The 12,836-nt window shown below is 39.1% G+C and overlaps 1 pseudogene across 1 annotated transcript; it reads right to left on the bottom strand.

Moving 5' to 3' along the window:
• Positions 1–6,173: 6,173 nt before the first annotated feature.
• LOC309859808 (14-3-3 protein beta/alpha pseudogene) lies at positions 6,174–8,983 on the bottom strand (annotated as a pseudogene). The gene has a single exon. The product of its transcript is annotated as a 14-3-3 protein beta/alpha pseudogene (transcript).
• Between the last annotated feature and the right edge of the window lie 3,853 nt (positions 8,984–12,836).

Genomic DNA, 12,836 nt, shown 5'->3' with positions numbered 1-12,836 from the left:
CATATGGTTTCACTTATTTGTGGAGCATAACAAATAGCATGGAGGACATGGGGAGATAGAGAGGAGAAGGGAGTTGGGGGAAATTGGAAGGGGAGGTGAACCATGAGAGACTATGGAAAACAATCTGAGGGGTTTGAAGGGGTGGGGAGTGGGAGGTCGGTTTACCAGGTGGTGGGTATTATAGAGGGCACAGATTGCATGGAGCACTGGGTGTGGTGCAAAAATAATGAATACTGCTATGCTGAAAATAAAAAATAAATTTAAAAAAATTCATGGAATTTTAAACCTCGAATTCACCCTAAAGAATATTCCATCATAAAATGCAATGTCTTGGAATATATTTTAATTAGCTATGCAAGTTTGCATGCACACATATGCGCACACACACATACACACACACACATATTCTGAGTTCATTTCATCTGTGCAAGAACCAGGCAAGACCCTGCCAGCCATTTCCAAGTCCTGACATAGGTGTGGAAATTGGCCTTTTCTATCATTGTGAAGATGTATCTTGGCTGTCAAAGAACTAAACATTATTTATTTTAACCTGCCTGAAACTTAAAATAATTTGAGTTTGCAAACTGAATGTGCTCTAATTCCCTTCTTAGTCAAATGAGGAAAGTCAGCCAGTATGTTTGAGACTGACCTTAGGCGGCACAGCTAAAAACCACACTCCAGTCTGCAGGCTTAATTTTCCTTGCTCTTCCTCCTGAATTTTATTACCCTTCAGTTGTCATTTCTGATCTCTAGTGTGTTGTGATAATACCCTCCTCTGGAATATGCTTCCACTAGAAACTTTTTGGAACTATGAAAAAGGAATTACTTATCATGATCGTTCACTCATTAATGTCACATTTTTGTTGATACCTGATGTTGTTGAAGCTACTCTTAGCATCCAGAGTCTTGCCACTCAAGAAAAATAGCCACCAATCCACACAATTCCTTTCAGAAAACTCTTTTCCTAAGAAGTGTGATAATTGTATTTCTCACTGCCCATATTCTTTTATGTGTTCTATCCTATGCTTAGGAATTTAAAAAACACGTACATAAACAAAACAAAACAAACCACACATACACACCCACCCACCCACCCACACTCACACACACATATATATAAAATATAAATATAAAAAACCCTCTGAGATAAAACTCTGCTTTAGCTAGTAACCTTGGATTAGACAATTCTGCTAATAGTTTGTTACATGACTATGTGGCAATCAAAGGAGACAGTAAGATACCCGAGCTCTTCAAGCTGTGTTGGATCCCTACACTTCCCCAATTTAACCAGGATCCTCCATGCTGACAGGACAACCCATTCTGCTGGCATGAGCCTTGCCTCCCTCCTTGACTCATGGGTCCTAATGACAAAAGCCCCTTGAACTCGCAATCTGACTTGCCCTGTTGCTTCAAACAGCCCACCTGAATGAGAGTCAGGCATGTAAGATGCAATGTAACTAAACAATGAGATCTGTTAAATGTGAATTGGGAATATGAATATAAAGATATTTGAATGTGAAACTGAACAGAAGTTTACCTAGATAAAAAACTGATGACCTGGCTTTGGTCCACAATTCTTCTTATTGGAAGAAAGACAGCTGGTGATTTATGAAGTAATTTGATGTGCCATGCAACTTACAAATCATGTTCTATTTAATCTTCACATTAAAGTGTGAGGGAAGTGTTGCTCCATCTGTGAACCAGATGAAGACTTAGAGGATCGAGAAGTTGTAATAATTTATTGAGATTATATAATTTGTGAGATTCAGAATTACATTTTAAGATATACCTTATCATATCATTTCTATAATAGCAATTATTCTCCTAGAGTTCTTCAAACTTAGAGAAATACATAGAAATTCAGTTGAGATCATCTCACAGTAATTTATTGAGGACAGATGATAATACGGATCTTTGGGGAATTGAAAAGATTGTTAAGGGAAAGAAAATTGGTAAACTGCATTTTTTTTCCTGAAACTAAATGCTTTTCTTGCCCTCAGAGCTAGGCACAGGTTTAAAAAGCAAGTGTATTATTGTCTGTCTCTGCTTCTCAGAGAAGCATGAAAGGCTTCCAAAATTTAAGGCAAAATATCAGAAAACCTGATATTATAAGATGTCTTGGCTCCAAAGTTTTGTTACTGCCATTTTGATGCAATTCATGTGTTGAACATGCTGCTTCCACATTTATGACAAGCATACAAAACTTTAATCAAAATTATCTCAAATTTGAGTCTCATTAAAATATTCACCTAATTAATACCATCTTCCTTGATGCTATAGATAAAACCTTTCCAATTTCTAAACTTTTTTTTACTAAATGTATTTTCAGTGGTTCCTATTCCTTAATTAATACTTCAGAAAAAAACTTGATTTACTGTTCAAAGTTTACTAAGTCTATCTTATGTCAATGTGTATTTTGTTTTGCACACAGTTGTTAACTAAATGCAACTATCCAAGATCTTAAACATTACAACTTTGTCAAAAATATTTTTGTTATCTGTCCATATTTTACCAAATAAAACTTCTTACCATGTCAAGTTTTACATGCTATCAATATTTTGGGGGAGATTCCTTCTACCAAGTGTGTTTTTTGGCATTTTATTATTGCTATTTTTAATACTTCCAAGCTATATGATTCTTCAAAAATATTTTTACTTATAACTCTCAGTTTGGGGGTTTGTTGATTACTTCAATCATAATATTTACTAAGAAATGGTTAAAAGTTTTGGATGTAATTATCATCATGTTTTCATGATAGACATTTCAAAAATCATTCCTGGATTCATTTGAGGAAAAAAAAATCTTACAGCTTTAGTAATTACAAAATAAGAATGCTAATTTCAAGAAATATTACAAACACCAGCATCATTTGGTCTATTGTGAAAGACTAATTATTCAGTTAAGTAAAATAATAGGTATTAATTTCACATAACCTTAGTAGAGATATAAATCCTATATATTATTTCTAAATCATGTATTTTTTATTATGGCCAAATATACATGACACATACCATTTTACCATTTACTATAACATCTGCCATTTTAATTATTTTTTTTAAAGTAGACTCCACACCCAGCATAGAGCCCAACACAGGACTTGAACTCACAGTCCTGAGATCAAGACCTGAACTGAGCTCAAGAGTTGGACACTTAACTGACTGAGCCATCTAGGCATGCTGTTAACCATTTTTAATTGTACAATTTAGAAGCATTAACTTTTATAATGTTAATCACCATGACCCATTTCCAGAACTTTCTCTTCATTCAGGACACTCCACACCCATTAAGCAGCAATTCGCCATTTCCCCCTTCCCTCAGCCTGAGGTAACCTTTTTCCCGCTTTTTGTCTCTATGCACTTAGTTATTCTTGGTACATCCCATAAGCAGATTCATGTAATATTTGTTCTTTTGTATTTGGCTCATTACACTTACCGTAATATCCGTGATATATTTGAGGGTCACATACAGAGCGTGTGTCAAGATTTTATTCTTTTTTAAGACTGAATAATATTCCATTGTATGCAGACACCGTATCTATTCATGCATTCCTCTATTGATGGACACTTGTGTTGTTTTCAGCTCTTGGCTACCGTGAATAGTAATACTGCTGTGAATGTTGGTGTATGAGTACCTGTCTGAGTCATTGCTCTCCATTTGGGGAGGGGATGGTGAATACCTAGAATTGGAATTGCTAGATCCTATCATCCAGCTTTTTGAGGAACTAACAATTTCACACAGCAGCTGTGCCATTTGAAAGTACACATGGACTTCTGGTCCTCCATGTCCTTACCGAAGCTTGTTGTCTTCAGCGTTTTTGAGAATAGCCACCCCACTGAGTGTGAAGTGGCATCACATTGGGTTTTGCCTTGCATTTCTCCAATAATGAGTAATTTGAGCCTTTTTCATGTGCTTTTTGGCTATTTGTGTATCTTCACTGGTGAAGGGTCTGTTCAAGTCCTTGCCCTTTTTTTTTTTTTTTTTTAAATTGGGGCTCTTCGTTTTTTTATTCTTGAGTTGTAATATTTGTATATTCTGGATATTAACCTCTTATCAAATATATCATTTGAAAATGTTTTCTCCCATTCTATGCTATTTTCCCCACTCTTGCTAATGTCTTTGATGCACAAAGTTTTTAAATTTGATGAGGTCGAATTAATTTTCTCTTCTTGCCCATGGCTTTGGTGTCCTTCTCCCTGAAGTACCAAATCCAAAGTCATGAAGACTTTTCCTTATGTTTTCCTTTATGACTTTTATAATGTTAGCCTTTACATTTAGGCCTCTGATACATTCCAAACTAATGTCTGTATATGGTATTAGGTCAGAACTCAAACTCATCCTTTACCATATAGGTATCCAGTTTTCCCAGGACCATTTCCTCAAAAGACTGTTTTCTCCCCCATTGAATGGTTTTGGCACCGTGCTAAAAATAATTTTACAATACATGTATGAGTTTATTTCTGGGCTCTCTAGTCCATTCATTTGTATTTCCATCTTTATTCCAATACCATGTTGCTGTGATTACTGCAGGTGTAGAATACGTTTCAAAATCAGGAAATGGGCGCCTGCCAGTTTTGTCCCTCTTTTCCAGGATGTTTTGGCATTTCAGGTTTCCTTGATTTTCAGCAAAGTGAGCTTTGTATTTGCTCATGTATTTACCTTCACCAGAGATATTTATATCTTCCTATGGGTTCTACTTGCTGTCTAATGTTGTTTTATTTCCATCTGAAGGATATACTATTTTTTTTAAAGATTTTATTTATTTATTTGACAGACAGAGATCACAAGCAGGCAGAGAGGCAGACAGAGAGAGAGGAGGAAGCAGGCTCCCTGCTGAGCAGAGAGCCCAACGCGGGGCTCGATCCCAGGACCCTGGGATCATGACCTGAGCCGAAGGCAGAGGCTTCAACCCACTGAGCCACCCAGGCACCCCGGATATACTATTTTTTGTGGTGAGGTCTGTGGTCAGGGATTTTATCAGATTTTGTTTATCTGAAAGTGTCTAATTTCTTTAATTGTTCCCTCAAAAATGAAGGACAATTTTGCTGGTTACAGAATTCTCAGTTGACAGCGTTCTTCTTTTGGCTCTCTGAACATACCATCCCACAGCCTTCAGATCTCCAAGGTTTCTCATATGAAATTGCCTGGCAATCTTCCTGAGGATCCCTTGCATATGATCACTCATTTCTCTCTTGCAGCTTTCTCTCTTAGCCTTTGTTTTTTGATAACTTCATTAGTGTGTTTCAGTGTGACTATCTTCGGGTTTATTCAACATGGAGTTTGTTGAACTTCTTAGGCTTACATTATTTATGTCTTTAATCCAATTTGGAAATTTTTTTACATCATTTCTTCAAATGCTCTTTCTATCCCTTTATCTCTCTTGTCTTTTCCTAGGACTCCCATAATTCTTACGCTGGCTTGGTTGAGACTGTCCCACACAATATTGATTCTCTGTTTATTTTTCTGTTTTATTTTTCACCCTACTGAAAGCTTAAGGTGCTCTCAGATCCTTTCTAAGCATACATCTTTTCTGGGCATGGACATGGTTTTCTAATTTCTCCCCTTATATGTGGTTGCTTTTGAATATCCTAATTTCCAAAAGAGTCACAACCCAGCTTCTCTAGGCCTTAGATGGTTTATTCTATATCTCCACTTGTAATCTCTTGCTCCAGGCATCTGTGAGTATAGTTCTCCTAGATTTTACAAACAGTTCCCATTACTTTTCCTGCTTGTGTTACAAGTTATGCAAGATGGGAATGAATGCCTTGCATCAGCCTTTTGGGTATAGCAGATGTATGAAATTACTTGGGAAAAAAGTCTTTTCCTCTAATTTAAGGAGAAAATTGGGAACCAGGTTGCTACCAGCTTAAGACCAAGACTATTACCAGGTCAGGCAAGGGATAGGGTTAGATGACTATTGCTTGGTTTCTACAAACTTTTACTGTTTTCAGAGCTCTTATGAATTGATTCATACAACTTCTGACATGAGCATGTGTGTGTCAGTGTGTCTTGGTGTGTGTTATATGTAGAAATCAGTCCTTGGGACTTTCTACTTTGCCATTTTGCTGATAACATTGCTATATTTTTTAAACCTAAGAAATGTTTACAGATAAACAATCTCCTTGAATATTTTTTTCTGTTCCATTTTTTTTTAACTGATAAAATTTTTTATTTCACTTTTGAATTTTTACACTTTTCCTGATTATTCCGTGTTAAGGTGGAAACTAGAACTGTTTAAAAGACATACACAAATCTAGTACATCAATAACCGGGGATTTTTCTTTTCTTTTCTTTTTTTTTTTTTTTTTTGCTATACTATTTTCACAACCACAGGAGTGCTTGCTAGGCAATATAACCGTCACAGAAGCAAATGTGAGGCAGAATACTGGTAAGGAAAAATGAAGCAAGAAAGAGCTACCAGATATACAGACAGGCTCATTCCACATTCACTACTGCATTTTCAAGCGCCAAGTATTAACTGCACATTTTTGTTCAGCTAGAAAGGGGGGAGGGTTTATTTTTGTTTTGTTTTGTTTTGTTTTGTTTTTCCTTTTTTTGGGTTTTAAATCAGTGCATGAATGTTTCTTTTCTCATTTCAGCAGATGGACAAACAGGCGGACACTACGGCTACATGGAATGTTCAAGGGAGAGGGGGTACTGTGAGACTGGTAGGCCTGGCTATTCTGGACTCTCCCCACTGTGGTGTTCATGCAACTTCCCTGCATTATAGTGCCTTGTTCAAACAGGTCTGTGAACTTGGCTGAAGGAGCACACTTGGGAGAGCTGGTGACAGGTACTAACAAGCATTATCAGGGCTGGCTGCAACACAGGGAGAAATCATGAGTATTTAAAAACACTTTTTTGACTCAGATCTCAGTCTGACTGAAGAGCAACGAGCGTGCTGAGAAATCAGAGGAAGCCAGAACTATGTGCTGGCTCTTCTCAACTCCCCTGAAGTGAGGCCTGCGGACCAAAGTGCTTGCCATCTTCGCTTACCCCCTCCAGGCCCCCGCCCTGCCCCTATGGTGTTCAACAACAAACAGAAGACAGCAACAGAACTGAAAAGGAACAAAAATGTAAAGAAGCAGGACAGACACTTCAAGAGGGAAAAGAAAAACCAAGGTCAACAGTCAAATAGGACAGTGGGAAGAATGTCTCGATTTCAAAATTTAAAAGCCCCAAGCTAGGAAGCACCCAAAGACTTGAGTACTTCTTAAGTGAAAGGCAATCTCTACAGAACATGACTCTGAAAGGTATTACCCAGGAAACAGATAAGGCCATTCATAAGATACACGGCTTTTCTCTTCTTTAGGTCTTGGTTACAAGGAAAACAGATTCCACTAATGGAGCCCAAGTTGCAAATCAGTAAGATGGCTGTGGGAAAGGGGTGTTAGTCACAGGGTCTAGGAGCACTGGGCCTTTTCACGGTGTCAAAACCCAATTATCTGCCACAAAGAGTTTCCATTTTAGGCTTCGAGTTTACGGAGAGGAAGACACTGTGGACATCTGCAGTCATGAACTTTTGAGTGGCAACAGCTCAAACTGGCCAAGTGTCTGTACTTCCCCCCCCAAAACAGGCAGAACTACTGTGAGTTGCTGTCACAGGAAGGGGTCTCACTCTGCGTCCCAGCGTCACAATATAATCTCTATAACTTTCTGTACAACTTTACAATGAAACTGTTATTTCCGTGACTAATTTGATTATCAGTTTAAACTTTCCAAAAAGTTACACATAATTTAGGTCTAGTTTTTCTACCAGTAAGAGTTCTGCTAAGTTACAAAATCCCATAATCACAGTGTTCAGTTTAAAAAAAAATTCAGCACACAGTAATCCTGTCAATGTTAATCAAAATCAAAACTTCAGAATGCCGTGGCATTTATGTGACCAATCTGAGTTTTAGATACACACACCAGCTGTTTATCCCATGGACCATTTTGCTAGGCTGAGGCTATGAAAAATTGAAAGTCACCGTAGGACTTTTTTGTTTGTTTGTTTGTTTTTTTAATCGCACAAAGGGATATATGTGGAGGGTACAGAGTGACACTGAACAGATCACGAAGCACAACAGACATTAGTTCTCTCCCTCCCCAGCATCTCCTTCATCTCCCTGGTTTTCCGACGTCCACAGAGTGAGATTGTCCCTAAGCAGCTGCATGATCAGGGTGCTATCTTTGTAAGACTCCTCGTTCAGCGTATCCAACTCAGCAATTGCTTCATCGAATGCCGTTTTTGCCAGGCTGCAAGCCTTTTCAGGAGAGTTTAGAATCTCATAGTAGAAGACTGAGAAATTCAGTGCCAGGCCAAGTCGAATTGGGTGTGTAGGCTGCATTTCTTTCTTACTAATTTCAAACGCTTTCTGGTAAGCCTGCTGGGAGTTCAACACAGTGGTTTGTTTATTATCCCCAGATGCCACCTCAGAAAGATATCTAAAATAATCGCCTTTCATTTTCAAGTAGAACACCTTGCTTTCCGGTTGTGTAGCATTGGGAATAAGAGATTTGTCCAACAGCTCCAGAACGTCATTGCAGATGTCCTGCAGCTCGGCCTCCATCTTCTCCCGGTACTCTTTGCCCATCTGCTGCTGCTTCTCATTCCTCTCTGTTTTCTGCTCAATGCTGGAGATGACGCGCCAGGAGGAGCAGCGGGCGCCCACCACGTTCTTGTAGGCGACAGAGAGCAGATTTCTCTCCTCGTTGGAGAGTTCGTGCCCCTCTTCCGTGACGGCCTTCATGGCTGCGGCCATGTCGTCATACCGCTCGGCCTGCTCGGCAAGTTTGGCCTTCTGTACCAGCTCACTTTTATCCATGGTCGTTCCCGGGGGAGGGCAACAGGAGGAAAAGACGCTTGTGAGCGAAGCTCCGAGCGCGGTGACCGCTTCCTTCCCAAGCCCACTCCTCAGGCGGCAGCGGCGGCGGCTGCACTGGCGGCGACGGCAGCAGCTACCCCGGCTCCGGAATCTGCGGCGGCGGTGGCGGCAACTCCACTTCCCTCTGTTCCATTTTTATTCCCTTCTATTTGGACTCTAACTGCACATATACCGGGAACTTTGGGTAAGTCCCACGTGTCTCTCCTGTTCTTTTCTATTCTTGGTTTTCTCTGTGTTATACTGTGGACATTTTCCATTGACCAGTTCAATAATCTTAGTCTATCCAATCCTTTCTTAAACCCATCCATCTTGTTCTTAATTTCACATACATATTTTTCAGTTATAAGCTATGGCTTTTGCTTATATATAATGTCTAAATCTCTGGTAAAAATTCTCATTCATTTTGTGTCCATCTTTCTCTTTTTTTCTTCAGCATATTAATCACAATTATTACAATGTCTGCTAAGGTTATTTTCTGGATTATCTGTCAGGCTTGCTTTTTAGAGTTTTATTATCTTGTTTATTTCTTGTTGGTTTTAGCCATACTGTATTACCTCCTTGCATGTCTTGTAATTTTTAACTGCATGCAACATATTTCAGACAAAAGAACCTTTGAGGGTCCAGATGGCATCTTCCACCACTTGTCCATCTCCCCCATTAGGCAAAAACAGTAAGTGGTTGGTAACATCCATCTAATCTCTAAATTTCAGCTTAGGTAAGTTTCAGTTTCCCTCTCCTTCATCTCTCCTTTTCAGGTGGGGCCCTCAATAGCTTCTAATTGAAATATTCATGGGTCTTCCAACAACATAGCCTTAAAGTGGATATTCTAGAATTTAAAAGTACAATATCTAAAATGAAAACACAGAAGATGAGTTTAAGAGACCCACTTTTGTCCTCTAAAGATTTTCAGCTCAGTCTTTAGTCTATCAGCCAACAGCTTCGACATTTGACAAGTGGAATTCCATCTGATTTTAGATTAGATATAGACAGAGAAAGAACATCACTCCCATCCTTAAAATAAGAAAAAAGCTATAAAGCTGAAAGTTGACTAATTTCTATGAGACCATGAAAGAACCAAAGTCACAGCTACAGAGACAGGTGCCTGCAGGAAGAACAGCCCCAGAGCATTTGCTTCCCTGAGACAGAAGTGGCCAAATGTCATATAAATAAATAGAAATATCAAACAAGAAAAATTTTAACAAGTTGTTGAAGCATGGACTTTACTGGGAGTGTGAAGCCCCTGGAGACCACTGCTATAAAGGAGGAATTTCACCCTCTTACAGGTTTTTCCTCTAGGAACCCCGCCTAACAACCACAGGGAAGATGGGGAGAATGCTAAGAAAGAAAGGTAATGGCTGAGGGAGAAGCAGCTTGGCCAGCGCTCCACCCAGACCCATCCCCCCTTATTTTCCCTAAAACACAAAGGCCTTTAGCCTACAGAAGAAAGATCAATTAAATCATAGTCTGAGTCCTGGGAAAAGGAAATGGAGACCACCACTGAAAATCTACCTTCCCCCATATCTTTCAAAGTGGATAAGAGCCCCAACCTGCAGAAGGCACAGTGGCAAATCCACAGGCTGGGGGTGCATAATGGAAACCCATTCAGCGTGAAGGAGGGAAAAAGGAAGCTCTATTTCAGGAAGAAGTGTAGGAACAATAGTGACATCCATATTCTTAAGACCAAGGTTCAATCTCTTTAAAAAGAAAAAAAAAATCCTTAAAAAAATGGGATTACCTGAAGCTGAGATTTAATTAGAAAATCAGGGAATTTCACCAACCAAATTTCATCCCCAGCAGCACACTAACTAGCCAAGAGTAAAAATATCAATGGATATAGCAGAAAGCACAAGAGTATTGGTCTTTCCGGAAGTTCAAATTAAAAACACGATGAGATGCCACAATCAGCACTGCTAAAACAAAAACAATAAATGTCTTACATGAACCTTTATAATTGCCATTCAAGCTGACAAAGAATGTAAACAGCCAAGATGTCCTTGAGCAAATGAAAGGATAAACACGCTGGACACCTTGTGTACTGGGCTGCGACTCAGAAAAAAAGACACGGTGAGCTGCTGAGTCACAAAACAACATGGCTGGGGGACTTTGGGGAATGCCTGCTTCCTAAGGATTGTGAGGTTTGTGCACATTTTACTGCCTTTCAGGAGATTTGGGGAATATGCCTTTTACTGTCTGGTGTAGAAATCAGCAAACACTTTCTGGGGTCCCCTATTCTCTCCAATTTATGATTTCAGCTCATGTGACTACTAAAATTTTTGTTAGTTTTATTTTCTTTCTGCATCCCAGCCTTTGCTGACAACAGGGGAAATAACAACTACTTGTTATTCGTTCTTTCCCGAAGTCTGCCGTCCTTGAAGTTTTAGCTCATTCAGTACTGCTGTTTCTACCTGCATCTCATGCCTTCAGACACCTAACTTTTCATGGTTTATTCTACTTTTCCTATTTGTGATTAGTGAAGGTCTGCCATGAGTAACTCTCTCATCCAGGAACATACATTTTTTTTTTTTAATTTCTTTTCACGTAACAGTATTCATTGTTTTTGCACCACACCCAGTGCTCCATGCAATCCATGCCCTCTATAATACCCACCACCTGGTTCCCCTTCAAAACCCTCAGATTGCTTTTCAGAGTTCATAGTCTCTCATGATTCACCTCCCCTTCCAATTTCCCTTAACTCCCTTCTCCTCTCCATCTCCCCTTGTCCTCCATGTTATTTGTTATGCTCCACAAATAAGTGAAACCATATGATAATTGACTCACTTTGCTTGACTTAATTCACTCAGCATAATCTCTTCCAGTCCCATCCATGTTGCTACAAAAATTGGGTATTCGTCTTTTCTGATGGAGGCATAATACTCCATACTGTATATGAACCACATCTTCCTTATCCATTCATCCGTTAAAGGGCATCTTGGTTCTTTCCACAGTTTGGCAACCGTGGCCATTACTGCTATAAACATTGGGGTACAGATGGCCTTTTTTTTCACTACATCTGTATCTTTGGGGTAAATACCCAGGAGTGCAATGGCAGGGTCATACGAAAGCTCTATTTTTAATTTCTTGAGGAATCTCCACACTGTTCTCCAAAGAGGCTGCACCAACTTGCATTCCCACCAACAGTGGAAGAGGGTTCCCCTTTCTCCACATTCCCTCCAACACATGTTGTTTCCTGTCTTGCTAATTTTGGCCATTCTAACTGGTATAAGGTGCTATCTCAATGTGGTTTTAATTTGAATCTCCCTGAGGGCTAGTGATGATGAACATTTTTTCATGTGTCTGATAGCCATTTGTATGTCTTCATTGGAGAAGTGTCTGTTCATATCTTCTGCCCATTATTTGATATGATTGTCTGTTTTGTGTGTGTTGAGTTTGAGGAGTTCTTTATAGATCCTGGACATCAACCTTTTGTCTGTACTGTAATTTGCAAATATCTTCTCCCATTCCATGGGTTGCCTTTTTGTTTTGTTGACTATTTCCTTTGCTGCACAGAAGCTTTTGATCTTGATGAAGTCCCAAAAGTTCATCTTCAATCCTAATTATTTTCAAGAAAAGCTAAATTTCAAATCAAAACATAATCTGTATTTTGATTACAATATTAAGTACGATTATTTATTGGATGCTTTCTTCAGAAACTCACTTGATACGGTACTGTTCAGAGGACCCAATTAATGGAGATTATAGTTGGTGGAAAAAGTGATTAACAGCCATTTATTAGTGAATTTTGAAAATAGCATGGAGAGTTCTCTGAACTAGTTAAAGAATCCAAAATTGGGGAGCAGCAGTGTAACTCAGTCGGTTGTGTCTGACCCTTAATCTCAGCTCAGGTCTTGACTTCAGGGTGGTGAGTTCAAACCCCCTCTTGGGCTCCACTGGGTGTGGAGTCTGCTTAAAAAGAAAAAAAAAAAGAATTAAAATTGGACTATCTGAGTCAGGAAAAAAAAAAAGAGGATATTA

Source organism: Mustela nivalis, assembly GCF_964662115.1.
Source record: "Mustela nivalis genome assembly, chromosome: 2".
Lineage (NCBI taxonomy): Eukaryota > Metazoa > Chordata > Mammalia > Carnivora > Mustelidae > Mustela > Mustela nivalis.
This window is presented reverse-complemented; position numbering and strand designations above follow the sequence as displayed.